Genomic DNA, 22,710 nt, shown 5'->3' with positions numbered 1-22,710 from the left:
TGTTAGCTTAAGGCATCTATGATCTAATAATGATGCTCTCAATTTTATAAAATTAAACTTTGCCTTAGGATGTAGCACAAGCAAATATTTTTGCCTCGAGCCCCAGGAAAAAGTTGTCAATAATTATTTAGGTTTTCAGTCCGGTGATCAGAATATTTTTAAAGAAATATTGCTGCTGGCTCATCCAAGTTTAATACTTCATTGAAATGTGTTTTGAGTTGTTTATTTGTATGTTGGTCACATTTGGCTTGTGTTTCTAAACTTATACTTTTGTAATGTCAGGGTTCAAAGCTCACATAGCTGCAGTCACGTGACCGCGCCTTTTGATATGACTTAGCGTTCCGACTGATTCACAAATCACAACAAAGGAAGGAGGACAAGGACAGGGACTGAAGATCTTAATTCTTAAAGAAAATAGAAATATTTACAAAATGAATGAATGGTGTGAGTAAGGCAATTAATCAGTAGTGTTAGACAGTGCAAGCATGTGATGATAGTGTAGTGAAGAGCTGTAACATGAAAGAAAAAACAAATATAAAACAAAGCCATAACAAATAACCAAACCGAAGACAGCAGGTGATGAGCTCCAAGCCCCCGCCATTTCCCAAAGGCTCCTCCTTTTAAAGGCAATCCCAGGTGTTTCCGTAATGAGCTCCTCAGCCACAACTCCAAGCATCACAGCGGCAGCGCTGAGAGTCTCCCAGCCTCCAATCCAGTGTCACTAACCTGATCCAGTGTTCAGTGCAGCTCAGGTTTCTCTTCACTGACGCGCAAATCTTTCACCTTTTACTAAAGATTTCCGGGGAGAGGGATGTTAATGAGCTCAGCTTATTTTTGCAGGCTTTGCTCTGGTAGAGCTGGACATGTTTCATGGTCAAATGTTAGAAATATCGAACCTTTTGCATGGAAACCACACACACACGGTGATGTCTCTCTTCAAAAGGATCCAGCTGTTGGGGGCGGAGTCTAGCTGTGTTTACCTTTCTGTTACCTTTCTACCCAACCCGGCTGAGTTCAGTGATATTTGGCTTGAAGAATTCTCTGCGATTCCAGAAAAGGTTAAAATTGTCTATGAAGTTTATACAGGTACCAAATAAAAAATAAGTTTTTCCAAGCCAGGTGTTAAGACTGAAGAGTCTAGTAAATGCAAAGCTTCCCCTTGCAGGAGTGGGCCACTGATAAAAGATTGTATTCTAGTCTTATAGAGATCAGAAAAAAGGTTTCTGAAATCATCTTGGACAAACAGCTGTTCTCTGAAAACATCATTTGCTCCCACATGCACAACAATACGTTTGATAGTTTTATGCTTGGACATGAGTTTCAAAATGCTGTCTTTGGTGTCAGAGATGGATGCATTTGGAAGGCAGCAAATAATCAGTGTTGGGAGTAATGCGTTACAAAAGTAACGAATTACTGTAATGCATTGCTTTTTGCAGTAACGCGGTAATGTAAGGCATTACAGAAAAAATTTGGTAATATTTTACTCGGTACAAATGTCAGTAATGCGCGTTACAATGCATTTTTAACCTGGAATGAAGTGGTTGGTTTTTTTTCCTTCAAACAAATTCGCCAAAATCACGCGAGATCAGCAGAGGTGAAACGTCCACGCAAAATGTTTCACTGCCTTTTCCTTTAGGCTAGTCAGACAGGAGAGAGAGATGAGTGAACCTGCAGCTGATCTAATGTCGGATAGCACATTCTCCAGATGGGCATACGCCCATTACTTTAAGTTTGTGAAAAATAAGGATGTGAAGAACATCGTAGTCAGATGCACTTTGTGTGCTAAACCTAAAGAACTGTCCACTTCCCGAAATAGCACCAGTAATTTAACTAAATAGGGGCGGCACGGTGGTGTAGTGGTTAGCGCTGCCGCCTCACAGCAAGAAGGTCCGGGTTCGAGCCCTGTAGCCGGCGAGGGCCTTTCTGTGCGGAGTTTGCATGGTGTCCGCGTGGGTTTCCTCCGGGTGCTCCGGTTTCTCCCAAAGACATGCAGGTTAGGTTAACTGGTGACTCTAAATTGACTGTGAGTGTGAATGGTTGTCTGTGTCTATGTGTCAGCCCTGTGATGACCTGGCGACTTGTCCAGGGTGTACCCCGCCTTTCGCCCGTAGTCAGCTGGGATAGGCTCCAGCTTGCCTGCGACCCTGTAGAACAGGATAAAGCGGCTAGAGATAATGAGATGAGATGAGAATTTAACTAAACATTCACAGAGGTGCCACAGCAACATGAAGGAAGCAAGCGGAGGATGAGAGTGGCGATAAAATCACAAAGCAGCCAAAATTAACGTTCGCCTGCTCTGAGATGCTCCTTCAGCCTCAGGAGGTTAGGAGACTTGTGGTGGAGTATGTTGTTGAAGATATGCTGACAGTTTGTTTACATTTTTCCTATGGAAGCCGCGAGAGGCCCTTCATATAATCTTTTTTTATTCACATTGTTATCCCGAGATAACGACATAATTCATTCAGGATCTCGAGAAAACATCACAACTAATTTGAGATCTCGAGAAAACAAAACAATTATTTCATAATCTCAGCTGGATCACTGTATCTCCGTCGGTAGAGACGAAGCCGGGCCAGTCTTCTGCGGAGGTGCCGCAGACTAATTTTGAAATTATCCCTTATTAAAAGACTTAATGCAATCTCTCCCTGTGTCAACCCCTGATCAAAATATTGCCTTATTAGGGGATCGATTATTCCAGACATTCTAATGACCAAAGTTGCGTCTATACAGAATAAGAAATAGCCCCAAAGTCAGCATATCACAAGTCTCTTAGCGTACCTGAATGAACCATTTCTCAGCTGTTTTCTTGAGATCATGAAATAATTGTTTTGTTTTCTTGAGATCACGGAATAATTGTTTTGTTTTCTCGAGATCTCGAATTAGTTGTGTTGTTTTCTCGAGATCCTGAATTAATTATGTTGTTATCTCAGGCAGGCCCACCGACAGGGGGGGACAAACGGGTATGTTGTCCCGGGCCCAGGAATGGGGGGGGGGGGGGGGGGGGGGGGCAGAACTGGGCTCTCATGAAGTTGCGATTATTTTATTTCATTTCAAAATGTGTTGATTTGGGGGAGAAATGTGCTATATTTGCATTCAATAAATGATTTCTAGATCTTTTGCCTTTATTGTCTTTGAAAAAGGCGTCAAGAACCCCCTACCACCCCTAATGCAAAAATGGTTTGGTCTGACTCTTTGATTAAGGGGAAAAAAACGACATCGTTCGATCATAGCGCTTCGACAATCAGCGTGCGTGCCATTTGCCAACATGCACAAGTCAGGAGCACAGAAAAGAAAAGAAAAGAAAAGAGAAAAAGAGAGGAAGAAACCAAGAGACTCAGGGGCTCACTGCATAAATATTTTTAAAAAGATTTGGATGATGCAGCAGGTACTAGCAAAGGCAGTGGGGCAGCTGAGCCAGGTAAGACCAGTGTTGGGCACGTTACTTTCAAAAAGTAATTAGTTATAGTTACTAGTTACTTTTCCCAAAAAGTAATTGAGTTAGTAACAGAGTTACTTTGTCATAAAAGTAACTAATTACCAGAGAAAGTAATTATTCCGTTACATTTTGTTCCCCCTCAAAAAAAATCAAATTCAATTAGTGTAATCATAATAAAAGTGAATGTTAAATGTGTTTAATGACTGAAATGGACACTTAACAGAACCAATTAGTAACGTTATCTACACTATATTAATATTTTTGTGGGACAATGTGAGATAAGACATCTATCAAATGTAATATATTTTTGTAGTTATTAAAATTATGTTACTAATTACTGGCCAAACGAGGACGAGGACAAACGCTTTGTTCCTCGACATAATGTGCATTGCACGTAAACACTCTTGCCGTTTATTTCAAGTAATGAAAAGTAATGGCTGTATTTCCAATGTGAAAGCACAGTGCTGGGCTGACCGCTCGCCATCGCTGTGTCTTCCGATTGAAAGAGCGCGCAGTAGTGCAGTAGGCGTGGCCTACCCACGTATGTTGTCCAAATCTACTCTGATTGGCTTACTGTGCCGTTGTCTCGCGTCTCCCCGCCCCACACTAAAGCAGAGGAAAGAAAGGCTGAACGAGCAGCGTACCAGATGAGAACACCTTTCATAAAGTAACGCATAGTATTTTATTGTAAGTAATGGGAACGGCGTTATAACGATGTAAAAAGTAATTAGTTAGATTACTCGTTACTAAAAAAAGTAACGCCGTTTATTTCTAATGCCGTTATTCCCATCACTGGGTAAGACACAGCCAACTTTTTCCAGCCCCGTAAAGTAACCCCAACCAAGGCACGCGCGGCATGCAATTCATGTTACAAACGAGGGGAGAGCAAGTCACACTGAACACCATATCAAACGCACAGGGCATTGAATCATTTAATGACCACAACGGCTTAATAACATTGCGTTTCATATATCTGATTGAAGCTAAGAATATTCACATTAGCCCGCAATCATATCCCGCCGTTTCTCGAGCGGTGTGTTCTTCTATGCTTTTCACACTGGACAGTACGCACGCCTGCACAACAAAAGTCCGGCGCATTGCATTTCGCACCTGAATCGTTGCAGACTAAGGAAATGTTAAAATGTTAAAACTGTAAAAATGTTGAAATGCTAAAATGAAATGGTTGTTGACCGGTTGAATGGTTTTTGAATACCTGTCATTTAAGGGTTGGAGTGAGTAGAGACTGGGATAAGAGAGGTGGGTGTGTGTGTGGGTTGTTGGGGGGGCCCATTCAGAGCATTTTGTCCCAGGCCCAGCCAAAGCTGTCAGCGGCCCTGTCTCGGGATAACAAGGTGAGTAAAAAAAGGATTATATGAAGGGCCTTTCTCGGCTTCCGTATTTTTGTCCTGTATAACTGAGTTTTTTTTTCTGGTCGGAAGTCAGACTAAAGTGATTGAGCTGCCTTTCCTTCGAGGGCTAATATGTCTAAGCACTTCAATATCATTAAAAGCACTTTGATTTTGTTATTTCTAATTCTGTTTTTCAAAATGTGACTGGGTAGCCTCATATAGCTAATAGTCATTGTCTAGCTGTGATTTAAAAGGCTTGTGGGTTTTTTTTTCAGGCCAGTTTTATTGTAGGCTACGATTTGCCATAATATGTTCATTTTTGTTAAATTTCTGAAATGATGGAGTCATATCCCTTAGGGCTAATCTTTTTTTTTTTTATGAAGCATAAACTATGCTTAATGCTATAAACTTGAAAACAATAAAGGCATAGAAATGCTAATCTTGTATCCTGTCATATCTTTAGACATTACAATACATTAAAGTTCAATTAATGTTAATATGAATAGGCCTAAAGTTACAGTATTTCTATCACAATTTGCCAGACTTTCACCTATTGTCTGTTCTTGCAATGATTGTTCCTTGTATTGTGCCATGAGCCATCACTGTGGCTATTATAGTCTACTGTTTTTAACCATAAGCCAAGCTCAGTCAGATACCACATCACCTTCCACTGGATGTGTGATGAGCTAATTGAGCGTCTTGAGCTACATTTAGATTGCCAAATCCATACTTCCAGTTATTTTGGTGAGAGTAACTTAAAAGTAATGCAATAGTAGTGTAATGCCTTACATTTTAAATACAGTAATATTGTAATGTAACTCATTACTTTAAAATGACAGTAACAAGTAATAAATAATGCAAAACAGTTTTGAAGTAACTTGCCCAACACTGCAAATAATCATCCCATGTCCTTTTAAATGTCTTACAGTGGAATCACCAAGAACAAGGGTTGTGGGATCAGGTGGTGTTACGAACTGCTTTTTGCCTCTTCCTACAGCTCTTCGGTTGTGGTGCGATCTCTTTCTATGATGTGCTTGTCCGCCTGAAAATTCCGCTTCCACATCCCTGAGGCATTCAAATTTGTTCGGAAGCCTTATGGGCTATGGATTTTCCATAAGATTGTAAATCCTATTGTAGTTTGTAGACCTGGCTCTATTTCTAATAGCATGGCTGTGGAGCATGGGTTGCATAGTATCAAAACGAACTGGTGTTGAGGTAATTACTCTTCTGTTTTTATTTTTGGGCCTGCCACCCATCGTGTGCCAGTTTTCTGTACTCACATTTTGCTTTGTTAGATCGATGCATTCATCCACTCGATTTGCAATGCCATTGGCCTGTCGGGGTGCAATCTCTGCATTCTCAGCCACTGTTTCTGTACTCCTTTCGTGAGATATCGCTCTTAGTTCATCCGTCTTTGGCAGAGCATCAATCTTTGATTCCAGGATAGAAATCCTCTGTTCTAGTTCTGTGCATTTTCTGCAGGATCTCCTGGATTTTTTGCCCCCTGGCATTTTGTTTTAAAAGCTAACTTATCTTGTAAAGGTGAAAAATAAAATGAAGAAATAGTGGAAATTAAGTGAAAAAGTAAAATAAAATAAAGATCAAGCAGAAGCAAAGCAGGAGCAAAGCAAAGAAGCGTCCTACTCGCTTGAATAGGCTCTTCATGTGGGGCCATCCTCAGCAGCAGCCAGTGGTTTTCAGGTGATGAGAACTCCAACCAAAAAAAGCTGACCAGTGTTTTTGGTTCTTAAAAAAAAAGTAATTTTCTCAACCTCATGCTTTTTCCATGCATATCTCATAGTCTTCTTGTCCGAAGTTTCCTAGCACTACATAGTCCAAAATTATAATTGTGTCACCAGGAACTTACAAATATGTGCAGCATGATAAGAATCCTTTAGAGTTTTAGCTGCAGTCTTTTTTTTTATATCAACTGGCTCACTGATAGAGAATTGAGCAGAACTGTTTTGAAGAAACAGTGAGAACTCACAAGCAATGAATGATACAGGCACCACTTTTCCTCAGTCCCAATATCTCAGATCAGAACTCTCTACCTTCAGAAGGAAGGTCAAAGGCCCCAGTGAGAATTGAAATCACCACCCCTGGTTTACAAGACCAGTGCTCTAAACAGGCACCTATCTATTGTAGAGTCAGCCCAAAGCAGAACCTTGAGGACCCTTTGCTGATCCTCGAATACCACTTGTCCACCAAGTCACCACTTTTCCACTGAGGGCTGGTTCCGAGCTGGTGCCTAATCTTGAGCCAGTTCTTGAAGTTTCCACAGCCAAAGAAACAGCTCTCAGCCAGGAAAACTGGTCACAGTGTGCCACCAAATCCTTGCTGGTTTAGAACCAAGAACTGCTTATGTCAGTGGCTAGGACTTGTTTTGCTGGGAAACAATCTTGAAGGAGGTTGTTTTTTTTTTGTACAACATTTAAGGGTTCATCTCTGAGAAACAACCAAAAACTCCACGAGATGACATGAGGAAGAAACCTTGAGAACAACCAGACTCAAAAGAGAACCCATCCTCATCTGGGTCACACCAGATGGTGAGATTACAAATAAGTTCCCTTCAATAACTTTGTGCCACATTGCCAAAATTTGCAACAGACCCCTTGCACCGCTGTCACACTTACATTCGCAACCGTTACTGCCCTTGTCCTGGGGGACAAGCAAGCTTTGTTTACATACTGAAGGCAAGCGATATTGAAGACGTCAAACATCTTCACGGAAGGAATTGGTCTTGCACCAACAGAAGACTTTTGTCTCAGGCACTGCTGGGATACCATGGCTCCTGTTTACTGGCAGTCCCTTTTGGGCCAGATTTATCATCTTGGCATGGCTTTTCATCTCACGCTCTTCCACAATTATGGGTGGCATACTGCTTGCCTGTACTTCTTGATTGTAGAGGTGCATTTTTGTCAGCAATTGAAAGAAACCTTCAAGAGAGTCTCGAGAGCAAAGACCTGTGGCAGGACCTGAATCGGCAAGCCTTTAAATGTAACAAGCCTTCTCTGTGAGCAACTGAAATCAACATTCAGTAGAGTCTTGCATCAGGCACTGCTGGGTTTTCTCCCACATGGAGAACACAAGTGTGGGCTTTGGAGGTGTAAGCACAAATTATGGCAGGAGTGAATGTCATGAGTATTGTGAGGAACTGGAATTTCAGGTACAGCTTCCTTTTGGGCAAATTCATAGGAAGAGGTGGAACATGGTGATATTTCTGTTTGACTGGGGTCAAGAAAGAATTGCATCTCAGATGGAAAAGAGGGAATGGCCATATCCAAAGGATTTCGCCTCGGTCGACGATTTCGGTTGGAAGAAGCTTCCCTGCAGAGTGTATGCAAAAGGAAATGACTCTGGTGGGACTTAAACCCACAACCTTTGAATGGCTTCTCCGATGACCTTAGAAGTCCAACACACTATCCTTTGTGCCACAGAGCCCATTTTGCCCTGCCTTTGTGGTGTTTCCTCTCAGATTCTTTCAAATTCCTGGCTGGCCTCACATTTCCTGTTCTGTTCCAGGGACAAGTCCTTTTCTCATCATAACAGATGAAATGAACATGCAGTAAACCTCAAAACCAATGAACTCTGGGAGGATCTCAACCCACAAGCATCAGCACAAGGTCTGCAATTCAACATCCAGTATGCCACCATGCCATCTTCACTCGGTTTTCAGCTCAGAAAGTAAGATGGGCACGGAAGGAATTGGTCTTGCACTGACAGAAGACTTTTGTCTCAGGCACTGCTGGGATACCATGGCTCCTGTTTACTGGCAGTCCCTATTGGGCCAGTTTTATCATCTTGGCATGGCTTTTCATCTCACGCTCTTCCACAATTATGGGCGCCATACAGTACTACTTGCCCATACTTCTTGATTGTAGAGGTGCATTTTTGTCAGCAATTGAAAGAAACCTTCAAGAGAGTCTCGAGAGCAAAGACCTGTGGCAGGACCTGAATCGGCAAGCCTTTAAATGCAGCAAGCCTTCTCTGTGAGCAACTGAAATCAACATTCAGTAGAGTCTTGCATCAGGCGCTGCTGGGTTTTCTCCAACATGGAGAACGCAAGTGTGGGCTTTGGAGGTGTAAGCACAAATTATGGCAGGAGTGAATGTCATGAGTATTGTGAGGAACTGGAATTTCAGGTACAGCTTCCTTTTGGCCAAATTCGTAGGAAGAGGTGGAACATGGTGATATTACTGTTTGACTGGGGTCAAGAAAGAATTGCATCTCAGATGGAAAAGAGGGAATGGCCATATCCAAAGGATTTCGCATCAGGTCGACGATTTCATTTGGAAGAAGCTTCCCTGCAGAGCGTATGCAAAAGGAAATGACTCTGATGGGACTTGAACCCACAACCTTTGAATGGCTTCTCTGATGACTCTAGAAGTCCAACACGCTATCCTTTGCGCCACAGAGCCCATTTTACCTTGCCTTTGTGGTGTTTCCTCTCAGATTCTTTCAAATTCCTGGCTGGCCTCACATTTCCTGTTCTGTTCCAGTGCAAATCATAAAGGTGAGAGAGGACAGCCCTGATGAGTACCTCTACTCAAGGGGAAGGTATCCGATACTGAACCATTTATGAAAACCCTCGCAGCTGGGGACCTGTACAGCACCTTGATCCACTCAACAAAACTGGAGTCCAAACCATACCTGTTCAAAACATCAAATAGATACTCCCACCTGATCAAATGCTTTTTCAGCATCCAGTGACACAGCAACAACCTTGCTTTTTTGTCATTTGCGTTAATTGTATAACATTTAGAAGCCGTCAGACACTGGAGTGTGAGTTCCTACCCTTGATGAATCCTGTCTGGTCCAGTCTCACTTAAATGGGCAACACTTCTTTCAAACTTCTAGCCAGAAGCGTAGACAAAATTTTACAATCAACCCCAAGCAAGCTTATTGGTCTATAGAATGTACAAAGATCAGGAGATTTATCTTTCTTTAAAATCAGAGAAATATGGGTGAGATTTAAAGTTGGTGGGAGTGTGCCCCTCTTAAATGATTCCATAAACATGTTAGTTAAATGCCCCACTTCAAACTTTGCCATGTTTTTATAAAATTCAGGTCCAAACCCATCAGGGCCTGGTGCTTTCCCACTCTGTAGGGATTTAATGGCCTCCAAAACTTCCTAGGCTGTGACTGGCCTACACAGACCTTTTCTGCCTTCTTCAGATAGGGTAGGGAGATTAATTCTGTCAAAAAAAAAATCCTTAGAATTGATATGTTTTGACACTCAGATGAGTATAGCTTGAGCTACAGTAGATGAGCAAGTAGCCAGACGGATTTATTCCCAGATTCAAACAGTCTGTGCCTGGCATAAAATATTGCTGATTCTGCTTTTTGAGTTAGCAGTTGATCTAAAGCAGATCTGGCTGCTTCTAATTTCTTCAACACAGAACTGGAGAAAGACACTTTAAAATCTCTTTCCAAGATAGCAATGTCTTGATCAAGCTCCAACTGTTTTGCTAATATATTCTTCCTCTTCGCAGTTGTGTAAAAAAATGATAGACCCTTTGAGGAAGGCCTTGTCTGTTTCCCATAAGGTCGAGGCTGAAACCTCAGGTGAATCATTTGTAGAAGTAAAAAAGTTCCCATTGATTTCCTAAATATGTTAAAAATGCAGGATTGCTAAGAAGAGATGGATTTAAACGCCAATGTCTAGATAAAGGTCATAGTAAGGAGGCAGGCGTTCTATAGAGATTGATGAGTGGTCTGAGAGAATGCAATGCGTTAATATTATTTAATAATAATAATTTTCCAGCCCAAAATTATGTTCAAAACCCGCAAAAATGCACTTAAAACCAATCTGGCAACACTTGCGCGGCGCAACAGGCGTATGACGTAAGCACGCTGCTTGTGCGAGCACATAAAACCCAATAGAAAATGCATTGGGAGGATGATTTTCGAAAAAAACGTACGTACCATTAGTGTCAATGGGAGATTTGGGGGCAAATCTGAACCTGACAGAAATCGCCCCAAAAGGGCGTGGCTACACCAGGCGCGACCTTAGCCTGATTGGACAATGACATTACTGTTGGTAGTAGGAGTAGATATAAAAAAAAAAAAAAAATCTCCCTCCCTGTTTGGGAGTGCGTCGCCCAAATCGCCCCTATTAACGAGCCGCCAGTGATGAAACTCCAGAAAGGTAAACACAGCTAGACTCCGCCCCCAACAGCTGGATCCTTTTGAAGAGAGACATCGTCTTGGGGGGTCACAATATTTTGCTCCGTTGTGTTCCACCAAAAGAGATCCATCATCTCTCCAAAGCCCAGACTTTTAAAATTTGAAGTTTAGAACTGTAGTAATTCATTCATAATAATAATAATAATAATAATAATAATAATAATAATAATAATAATTCATTTGATTAATTGAAAATCTTGCATGTGATGATTAACTCATTCTACCAATTTGCAAATGTGTTTTATTGGCTGTCGGGAGGGTGTATGTTCCTTTCCCTCATAAACGGCAGTAAAACCCATCCGGAGCCTTAAACCCTGCGTTCCATGAGGCTGCAGGGGGAGTCGCTCTCTTCTGGGGGAGCTGCAACTAGTTTAGAATGCGAGTTTAAGCTGAGATGTGATTGGTCTAACGGTAAAACAGCACGAGCGCTCGAGAACTTTTTTGATACGTTGAAACGTTATAATTTTACTTGGCAATAGAGTGCATCTGAATTCTGATTGGTTGTTGTATCTGAATTCTGATTGGTTGTTGTTATATTATTGCCCTTCTGTTCTTCATGTCGTAAAGTCAAGGAGCCTCTAAACCGATAATATTTAGGATTGTGATATTTAAATGACAGTGGTTTTCACCCACCACATTTATCAATGCCCAATCATTCTTACGCTGTGATTGGCAAGATACAAACGTTTCATGAATCACACGTGAACCCTGTCATTTCTACACTTTCGATTGATTAATGAGGGTTATTGCGTCATCCTCGTTAGTATAATGGACAGTATCTCCGTCTGTCACGCGGAAGAGGGGGGTTCGATTCCCTGACGGGGAGGCTTTAGCAATTTATTAACAGGGGAATGTAGTGGTTCACACTGTCGCCTTACAGCAAGAAGGTTCTGGGTTTGAGCCCAGCGGCTGGTGGGGCCTTTCTGTATGGAGTTTGCGTGTTCTCCCTGTGTCAGCTCTGGTTAACCCCACAGTTCAAAGGCATGTAGTTCAGTTAACATGGGGTGGTGTTGGGCTGAAGTGTCCTTTAGGATAGATATATATATATATATATATACAGTATGCATATATAAAATGTGTGTATATATATGAATGACTCACCACACTTCGTGTCAATTAAATCTTATTAATAGTAACAGATCTAGATAAATCCAGTGACTAAAGACCAAACTTTAATATGCCTACAGTCAATGTTAATGTCCATTATGACTATTATAAATTGCCAATGGTAGACCCTCTGATGATAATGTTCTTCTAATAATATTTTATTTCTAAGTTAGTAAAAGTACTCATCCTGTAAATGGATCATGATTTGCATATTGCAGATACTCCCATATCCTTAGCCATTTTGCACTGTTACCATTTACACTAATACAATTTGCGCTATTTCTGTTTGTGTGGTATTGTATGTGTGTGCTTTTTTTTAAATTAATGCTTGTTTGGTTTGTGTATTTATGTTTACACCGAGGGTCTTGGAGAAACAATATTTCAATCTGTGAAAAAGTCCGTTTGCATGGCTCCGTCCTCCGTTGCACAGTTGCTCTGTTCACTAGATGAGCTCTAGTGCTCCCTTTTTAGTGAGCTCAGTCAGCAGGCTGGTAAAGTCCAAAAAATTAGGAAAAAACTCCTGTAATAGCCAGCCAGCCCCAGGAACCTTTTTGGTCTTGAGTCTTGGGCAGGCCACAATCGCTGCATTCTTATCAATTTAGGGATGCACCTGCCCATGACCCAAGTGAAAGCCCAGATACTGTACTTCCACCCACCAAATTGCACACTTCTTTGGGTTTGCTGTGAGTTGTGCATATTTCAGTGATCTCAGGACTGCCCTGGGGTTTTGGAAATGCCACTGCCAATGTCCCTGTGTGCTCATGACAGGAATTGAACTATGATGCAACAGCTGGAGCACACCTCTGCAGAGCAGGGACCTAATCTGTGAGCAATGTCCACTGAGTAAGCCAGCTGGTCCACGATGTCCAGGGAAATGTGTTTGAAAATGTCAACGATGATATTCTTCACGTTCTCACCTGCTTGCTCTGGAATGCCAGACACTTGTAGATTCCATCTTCTTTAGGCATCCAGGTTGCTGCATTGTTTCTGAGGACACTGTTCTCTTTTTCTAAGATGTGGACTTTACTTTGTAAGGCGACGACTTTATTTTTCATGTCTTCTACCTGTTTCCCCATAGAATCAAGGACGTCGGTGACATTTTTAATGGAATTTGTATTATCTTTAACCATTGCCTCAAGTGACTGCAGCCATTTGAGAGATTCTTCTTGCATCTTTTCAATTCTTTCCATTATTTTTAGCAAAAGCAAGATGGGCACAGCCTCTTTATGATCCTCGTCACTGGCATGTGTCTTCGACTTTTTGGCTGGTTGTGGTTTTGGAGTTTCTGGTAGTGGCACCAAACACTGTTCCATTATGTCTTGTAAACCATCTGGTTCAAACTTTTCACTCAGATACTCTCTGGCATAGAAATGCATTACAGCGCAGCTATCTTCCTCTGTTTCCATATTGATGGATAACCTGAAAAAATAGCAAGTATGCTTACCAACCAAGGGCGGCTGGTGCATAAGGGTGATTGGGTGACGCATTGCCAAAATGAAAAAAAAAAGTTTTTTTTTCTTTTTTTAAAACAAACTTTCACCAGCGCTGCTTGAGGCTGTTTTAATCTGTCTCTGGGTATCATTGTCCAATCAGGGTGGTCTTGCTTCTAGAATACCACCCCTTTTGGGGCGATTTCAGTCACGTTGAAAATCGCCCAAGAGTTCACTGATAGAGTCCCATGTTAATATATTTTTTTTCTCCTGACTGACACTTCAATGCAATCTCTATGGGTTCCGGGGGGGCTTGCCCTAACATGCTTACGTCACTGTGAAGCGCGGCAAAGTTGCATTCGATCCGCTCAGTTTCTGAGGTGAGATGGATGCGGAAAGCAATTCAGTGCAGTCCTTAAAAGAAGTTCCATTTAGTCAGCAATCAAATCGAGCTAAATTGGCAACAAAACAAGCTGGACCCCCTCGACCAAATCTAAACATAAAACAAATTTCGACAAGGGGGGGAATCATATACTCGAGGTTTTACTTCAACATGGTCCCAGTGCAAATCCTGGCGAGCTGGCTGCGAGGATGCCTCAGCAGTTTTCTGCTCCCCCTGCTTACTTTTCCACCCTGGAGGTGGCTCCACGGACAACACTGCTTGGATGGTCACTGGAGTTTCGGACATGCATCATTTGTCGGAGAAAATTAAAAAACATGAGTCATCAAAGATTCACATGGGCAGCTGCGTGAAATGTTCGGCTTTTGGGAGAGTGAACATCGCTACAGAACTGGATGAGGGCTACAGGCTAGCAGTTCACCGCCACAACGATGAGGTGAGCAAGAACAGGCACATATTAAACCGGCTCATCCAGTGTGTGAAATTTTGTGGAGTGTTCTAGTTAGCTCTACGAGGCAAAGACGAAACTGAGGACTCCAGTCACCGTGGTGTTTTTCTGGGTTTGGTTGACTTCGTGACTCACACACAGTCACAGAATCCGTTCACTTTTGATGTTTTCAATGTGCATTTTTATATTTGCCACACTTTGCTCTGAGAGTTAGCACTTTGGTAATATCCTTGGTAAATACCAGTAATTGCAAGATCTAAAGATCCACTCATCTATTTATTCAACTGCTATTGTTATGTTAGCCAACTATTTACAATGTTTTGTTACAGTAAATGCACTTTCCTGTTTGTCCTTAAGTTGCACAGTCTGTAAAATTCTTGCTGGTCATGGAGTTTGAAATACAAAATCTATTTACAGAACATTCTGTAGAACAGTTGACTTGCTACCTAGGTCAATTTACTTCAGTCCTGTGGACATTTATGGTCCGTGTAGACATAACGGGGGAAAATTGCCCCCCCTGAAAAAAAATTCAGGAGCTGCCACTGTTACCAACTCCTGTGGGTTTAGTTCGTATAGTGTTATGTTCACTTCTCCTTTAGTTAGCAGGTTCACTGAATGGTTAGCTTGAGGCATAGTTGGATAACAGTGAATAAAATGAAAGAAAACAAGGATTAAAAAATTGTTTCTGAGCGCGGTCCTTGTAATAGCTATTTAGTTTATCAATTAGGTTCATTCTAATCAGCCCTTAAGCATATTTAGCAATTCAGCACATTAGGTTTTGTTCTTCATGTTCCGGAGCTCCACAAATCACATATTACACTGATGCCATCTTGGCTGCCCCCTGTTGCTCTATGTAGTTTTCATAACAGGCTTATTAAATTAATATACAGCAATAATGTTCCAACAAATATTTTAATGAGTCTGAGTTTTGACTTTGACAGTGTTACTAACACACCAATGATCATTGTATCATGCAAAATAAATAAGCACACACACATAGGCGAGGTGGCCGAGAGGTTAAGGCGATGGACTGCTAATCCATTGTGCTCTGCATGCGTGGGTTCGAATCCCACCCTCGTCGCATGCCTGTTCTTTTGGGTGGCGTAGTGGTTAGCATGGTCGCCTCACAGCAAGAAGGTTCCGGGTTCGCGAGGGCCTTTCTGTGTGGAGTTTGCATGTTCTCCCTGTGTCTGGTTTCCTCTGGATGCTCTGGTTTCCCCCACAATCCAAAGAAGGTTGAAAGCTAACCTTCACAGCTCATCAGAGGAGCATATCTGCAGAAAAGTAGTGTGGAGTTAGTTTATTAGGTAATTGTTACAAACAGTGCCAAGGTTGTGGGTTTAATCCAAATAGTGTCTGTTTTCACAGATACATGGGCGCCACCAGGGGGGGAAAGGTTAGAACAATTCTAGGGGCCCAGCACTGCCATGGGGCCCTTTAAGGGGCTGATAATATGATTTTAATAAGACTTTTGAAATAACAACAATGCAATATTCCATCTGGTAAAATGAGCTAATTGAACAAGGTTGTCTATTTCTTGAGTTCTTCAACATATTGTCATTTAACCCTCCCCCTTTTGCGAAATGGTACGGTCCAGTTCTGGTAGAAGTGCGATGCGTTAAATCTGTGTGCTGATCAGTGCAATGCTACTTGCTGCTGTGTCGCGGTGCAGCAGCCAGCCAGCCAGCAGTGGAGTGCGTACAGTCTATGATCGCTAAATATGAAGAGTGGCTGTCAAAAACGTAAAGAAAGGCAGCTGAAAGCTGAGAGGGACCGGAGAGGCAGGCAACTGGTCACTCAGTTTTTCCCAAAGAAAGGTAGCTATCGCTCACGTGTTCAAAATATCAGCGAATGGTAAATGAACAGTATGAACGTGGTTGGATTAGCCTATCAAGAGAACACTTTTACAGTTTGTACAGTGACATTTTCCATTTTAATAACTGAACTGACTTGTGTGATAAACAAGATGAAATATTACGTTATGCTGGTGCTAATAACTAGTGCTAATAACCAGTTTCATAACTAATGGGGTGCCCTAAATAGGCACAGATTCAGCCTCAGGGGGACCTCCGCCCTACCAAACCACTGAACCCCCCTTTGGAGAAGGAGGTAAGCAGCAATACAACCCATAAATGCTTTAGGATTGAAGCTTTTAATGAGCGAGCGCCATATACAGTTTGCTAGATTAAAGTGTTGCTAATAACGGACACCAGTCAAGTGTTTGACATGGTTATGTGTGTGGAATGTTCACACGTTCTAAACCATTGGTTTCAAATTGAGGAGCTGGAGAAAGCGCAGCACACATAAAAGAGGGATAGAGGTTACAACATATGAAGAAATACGTACGTAATTGATCAAATTGAAATGTCACTCCTTGTCACTTTGAAATAAATTTATAATAAGATGTTTCCTGTCTTTTATGGGTAACATTTGTACGGCTACTGAGTATGGAGTTCATCACAAACTCAAGGTCCATGGGCTATCAAAAGTCAAATAATGACAATAGTGCAATTGTGACAAGGGTGGGCAAAGCTGGGGGGCCCAAAATTCTAATCTTTCATGGGGCCCAAAATTTCTGGGGCAAAATTTCTGAGGAAGCTTGCCTGCGACCCTGTAGAACAGGATAAAGCAGCTTGAGATGAGATGAGACAAGTCTATTTGAAAAAATTAAATAAAAACTGTTTTGCGAACTTAATTCCACATACCATTTTAAAAAATAATTCTCATCTCGATGTCAATAATTGTGGAACGGTGTCAATAACTATGGAATGGTGTCACATCATCTGACATGCTAAGTAATCGGGAATCAATTTATTTTTTTTTCAGTGGAAGTTTGAGTGACTATTCATGCACAATTTACATATTGAAAGTCTCTTCTACTTTTGCAATGGCCAAAAGATTATTAAGGTGTCAATGATTGTAGCTGCAGCTCTACTTCTGGATACTTAAACTTACGACCTACGATACCCTGTGGTAGGAGTGGTGCTGTTTCAGATTGGCATACTGCAGCAGTACGGTATGAAGCTTTGGGCACACCTGTAAAGTCCATCATCGCCACAGAGGACAGACAGCTGATTGCTGACAAGCTGAAGGAGATCGATGAGAGGATCGTCCCCAGTGTGGCTGTGGAGTCGGTGAGCCCTGTTCTTCTCTCGTTACACTCCACACATGTATATCCAATATCAAGCACACGATATTCCCAGTCACCCGCTTTTAAAGGCCTATATAGATCAAATGGGTGTGCTTTTATACGAATGTTTGCATGTGTAACATTATTTATGATAATATTTACTCAGCATGTAATGATATATTGCAATGATAAATCGTGATACATATTTATGATGATTTGAATAAATGAATTACAAAACAATATCAACTGTGAGCTACTGCTCACTTACGTATCCCCTTGCTCTCGCTTATATCAGAATACAAGCAATTGAAGGAATAGGATACTTATTATGAATGTTGACTTCAACAAATAATTAACCCTGACAAGTAAGTAAAGAGCAGTGTTCTCCCCAGGTATTTCAAATAGCATCCTGGTAAACTGTCATTTTGAAATAGCATTTTGCTTCTTGAAATGGCGTCTAAATCCACCATATTTCATAAATACATTCAGTCGGTAAACAGATAGTCGATGTGCGACAGACCTGAAAACGGTATACACAGTATAGAACCCCAAGCTGAAGTTCGGTACCAAATATCAAGCACAGCGGTCTCAAAATTAGCCGGTCACCGGTGGCAAATCGCCGTCTGTGGCTTGTTATGCCACCGGCTATTGTCAGTCGAGTCACAAAATTTAATATTAAATATTTCTGACTGCAAAATAAGTTGTGAACGTAAATTACATCCACTATGTCACGTATGTCCGTTGCCGCGTCAACTTTGTTTACATCCTCGACATGAGTGCAGCCATTACTGCCTCTTGTGCCGTATGTAAGCCATACTCTGATTGGCTTAGTGTTCCATGGACTGTGAATGGTTCATACCATCATGTGACTCACAAATGGCGACGAAGAGAGTTGCAAGCGGCTCCATGCTGGATGTGTGGCTAAAAAGGTCTAGAGGGAAAGGTAAGTACGTTTTGAATGCAAATTTATTCTGTCATTGTGTTGATATAGAAAAATAAATACGTCTTAGTCCACTGTTTCTCAACCTTGCTTAAGACATTATAATCGCAGATCGTAAAGTTGACTCTGCGTTTGACAGCTGCTCGAAAAAACAAACTGCGTGCGTAACAACGCTAATCAAGCTTAAGCTAGACGACCCGCCTCAAATACCCGTCCCGGGTAAATGTTATCCCAATTTTAGATGACCTGTTCCAAACCATCCCGCCCCATGAAAAATTCGTACTTGCATCTCTCTCTCTCTCTCATATATATATAGTTCTTCATCTGTATTCAAGATTTCACCATATTCTTCAATAGTATTAGAGAATCTGGAGAAACTTGTCACCTTAGCTTAGTCAAAGTGCACATCAGACTTAAAATTATTATATCATCCATATGTGGATTTCAATCAGACTACTTTTTATGTGTTTGTTTGCAAATATTTCTGAAATTTGATGAAATGACTGAGGTATGGTTTCATATTTCATGTTTCCAAATGGTATTGATTACCCTTTATTTTCACTGTTAAAAGTTACCAGAGGCCACCATTTCTCAGTGCATTTCATAAAATTTTCCGTGCCCAAAGGGGGGCACCCCCCCCTTTGAACCCCCCCCTGCATGCTTTACGTGCATTATGTCTACCACTGGCAGACATTTTATGATTTTGCACCCTGCTGTAAATTATTTGTACCCTGCTATTCTCCCAAACTTTGAAGCCCCTGCAAGCGGTTGTGATTTGTAGTTGCTGAGAAAAGTGTTTCGAAAATTTTGTGAATCCACCCTATATGTTTCGTAAATACATTCAGTTGGTAAACAGGAAGTCGATGTGGGACAGACCTGAAAACGGTATACACGGTATAGAACCCCAAGCTGAAGTTTGGTACTAAGTGGCTATGATTTGTGGTTGCTGAGAAAAAGGGTGTTTTGGATGGACGGAGAGACAGACGGACGGACAGAGGTAAACCAGTATATCCCCACTTCTTTGGAGTGGGGGTATAAAAAAATGAATTGTAATTATCAGGCTGTGTAATCACTAAGATAGATAGATAGCTCCCAAGCTGGGAATTTGTTTTGTTGCAGCAGCAAGTTATCAAACATGTGAAAAGAAAAAGACACACTGTGCAACATAAAATAGAATTAAAAAAAGAACAAGCTGACTTTACAATATACAGATAAAAATGTAACAATTAAAAAAACCTATATATGCGCTTTGTACGTGACTGTGCATTAATAGTGCTAAAATCAAGAATTGTGATAAATGAAGATAAAAACTGTGCAAAAGTGTCAGTATTGAATGGAAGACAAATAAATAAAAACAAATCAACTCTAACAGTGCAAATGACTAATGACAGTAAACCCAAAATTATACCTGTTCAGGTAGCTTTTTTCTTTTACCATGACCCGGATTCAAACCGGGGTTGCTGCAGCCACAACGTAGAGTACTAACCACTATACAATCATGGCAAACTACTCAGGTAATCAGACACTTGCTTTCAAGACCATATCACTCATGATTTTCAAGTTCTGCTCTGGAAACAAAACCTCCCCCTCAGACTAACCTGAGAAACTAAGTCTGAAATTGTTTCCATGGAAACATGAAAAATTAAAACTTCTCAAATTTCTTATTATGAAAAGGCACATCTACATCACCTTGTTAATATGTATACCAAGTTTCAAATCCATATCATGAATAGTTTTGGATATATGCTCCGGAAACAAACATTGCTCTTAGGCAGCTGGGCCATAGAAGGTTCACGCTGCATGCTGCACGCTACACGCGTGTAAAGAAAAGTGGACAAACGTAGCATGACTTGCTCTGGGCCATAGAACGGCGTTCACGTTGCACGCTGCACGCTGCACACTTCACGCGTGAAGCGAGAAATGAACATGCACACTTTTTTCTAGGCGTGAAGATGGAAATTCCAGTCAATGCATGCGGTCACCGCCGCGCCAGCCAATCAGAACGGGTCTAGGGAGATAACTCTATGCTTTCAGGGGAAAACTTCAGAAAAAATATAATTGAATGGTATAATTGAAAAATAGTTCTTCATCGGGATTGTCAAGCAGATTATAGAATGTTCGGTGAAATTCACCACGGGTTTCTCTCAGAAGGAAGTGTTCTCGGCTCCAAATTCTGTTCCTTTTTCTCTTCCTCTGTCTCAGTAAAAGCAGAATGAGGCAATCGTCGTCATCCGAAGAGTCCATATTGTTGGTTACTCGGTCAAAGTAGAACAGACGCAACACGTGAACATCCAAGCATGAAGTTTAATGGCCCAGGGTCCGGTTCTTCACGTGAACGTGTAGCGTGCAGCGTGAACCTTCTATGGCCCAGCTGCCTTAGAAACTAAGTCAAAATCTACTTATGTAAAAATGTGAAAAATACTTGAGAAAGTAGCCAGAATGTACAGTCCACAGCCCACTCTACAATTGACACACTCCATTATTTAAAATGTGTGTCCTTTTTTTGTGAGGCAAATAGTAAACAGAGGCTAACTGCAGTTAGGAACTAAAGTTGTGAGTGATGTTACAGTAGGTTCTGTGGGCTGTTTTGGGGATTAGCACAGGGGCTTCAAGGTTCTGCTGTGGCCCCAATCTTCAGCACCACTGAAAGAGTTAAGGCTCCATAGCTTAGTGGTGAGAGTGCTGGTCTCATAAACCAGGGGTTGTGAGTTCAATTCTCACTGGGGCCTGTAAGGGATATTTTGAAGGTGGAAAGATGATCCAGATAAAAGAGGGGATATTGAGAAAACTGACACCAGAAGGTGAGCAAGTGCTGCTCAAGATTTCTCATCACCTGAAGACCACTTTCTGCTGGTGAGAATGGCCCCAGATGGACAGTTTGAAGATCAGTGAGATCACTGTGGATGAGACTGAGGACCTGAAGGTGTCTTGGGTGTGCAATTTCTGCAAAGCACTTTGCCCTCAAGTCTCCATCAATGCACATAGTCAGGTGGTATTTGTTTATATTTGGAGGCTACTTTGCAAAATTTACCAAGTCTTGTTTTTGGTAATAATATACAAGTTCAGATATAAATTCATAAATCTGGACTCCTTGTAATGTTTGTAGGCTGCTGTTTCATAGTTAATTATGCAGGGGAACTTTGCACATAAAAAGAGCCCTGAAACCACATATAGGAAATTGGTATAAAATTATTATATCATTAATATGCAATTATTATATCCATAATAGGTGTTATTTGTGGCACGCAACCTTTTTACTCAGGTCAAAAGCAGGGTTCATACATTAGATACCCATTTAACCCTAAAAGGGCCTAAACTACTGAGTGGGATCAGTTCGAACCTCAGAGGTGGTGTGCTGCTCAGTCTATTCAACTGACATAACTTTTTGCTTTTAGGAGTTTGTTACTCTATAGATTCTTTATCTAAAAGTATTTTTGTTTCAAGATTGATGAAAAAAAGTGTTTAACAAGGTGACTGATTTTCTGTTTGGGTCCCATAACTCTGTGAGATTTGTTGCAAAAATATTTCAGCAAGTTAGTCGCTTCTTTGTGTGTCTATCTTTGCCTATTTGTACATTTGCTTGCTTGTCTCAGATGTCTGCCATAATTAAGAATATAACTCTTTCTTACAAATTGTAGATAACTAGTGAACCTGTTAGTTATAGAGTTACTGAAATGTGTGATGTCTGATGCTTATCTGTCCATGCCCTCTCCATACACAACAACAGACAGTCCAGCAGATACAGAGGAAACTGACATTGTCTAGTTGTGAAAGTGACATTGTTTACTTTTGAAAATAGTCCAGTGGCTGTTCTGGTCATAATATGTGTTACCAATAACTGCTTTTATCTCAGTGTTTTGTGTTTGAATCCTTAGGCAAAGTGTTACTTCTTGATGTAGTTTGGACATTAAAAAAAAAAAAAAAAACTGTGAGCAGCTTAGTAATAAATGTATCACAGAAATTTCTAAAATGAGAGATTGTAAGCTGAGTTCTGGAATGTAGATAAGCTATAAATATTCTCAAGTTCTGTAGCAATAGTGTAAAATATTTCTGGCTTTTTTATGTTCTCTGTACATAAATGTCTCATTTTAAACTTAATTTGATAATATCATGTAAATATATGAGTTCTATTCATATAAAGTTAGTAAACGGGTAATTAAAAAAAATACAGATGTTATAATGGACTTAAGTGATACGGATATATGGTTGGGGTTTTTTTTAACGTTTTTACATGCGATATTTAGCATTTCCTTTTTTTGGTGAAAATGGTGATTGCTGACATTA

The 22,710-nt window shown here is 41.0% G+C and overlaps 4 non-coding genes across 4 annotated transcripts; 3 read left to right on the top strand and 1 right to left on the bottom strand.

Annotated features, from left to right (window-relative positions):
• Window positions 1-744: 744 nt before the first annotated feature.
• Window positions 745-859, top strand: LOC132895930 (U5 spliceosomal RNA). Its single transcript, XR_009655881.1, has one exon. It is a non-coding gene; the product is annotated as a U5 spliceosomal RNA (small nuclear RNA).
• An 8,254-nt stretch (window positions 860-9,113) lies between these two features.
• trnar-ucu (transfer RNA arginine (anticodon UCU)) lies at window positions 9,114-9,203 on the bottom strand. Its single transcript is given in 2 exon segments — window positions 9,114-9,149; window positions 9,167-9,203. It is a non-coding gene; the product is annotated as a tRNA-Arg (tRNA).
• A 6,152-nt stretch (window positions 9,204-15,355) lies between these two features.
• On the top strand, window positions 15,356-15,437 carry trnas-gcu (transfer RNA serine (anticodon GCU)). Its single transcript has one exon. It is a non-coding gene; the product is annotated as a tRNA-Ser (tRNA).
• A 5,645-nt stretch (window positions 15,438-21,082) lies between these two features.
• Window positions 21,083-21,155, top strand: trnam-cau (transfer RNA methionine (anticodon CAU)). The gene has a single exon. It is a non-coding gene; the product is annotated as a tRNA-Met (tRNA).
• Window positions 21,156-22,710: the final 1,555 nt, after the last annotated feature.

Source organism: Neoarius graeffei, chromosome 1, assembly GCF_027579695.1.
Source record: "Neoarius graeffei isolate fNeoGra1 chromosome 1, fNeoGra1.pri, whole genome shotgun sequence".
NCBI lineage: Eukaryota > Metazoa > Chordata > Actinopteri > Siluriformes > Ariidae > Neoarius > Neoarius graeffei.
The sequence above is the reverse complement of the archived record's forward strand: the minus strand, read 5'-3'. Positions and strand labels throughout refer to the sequence as shown.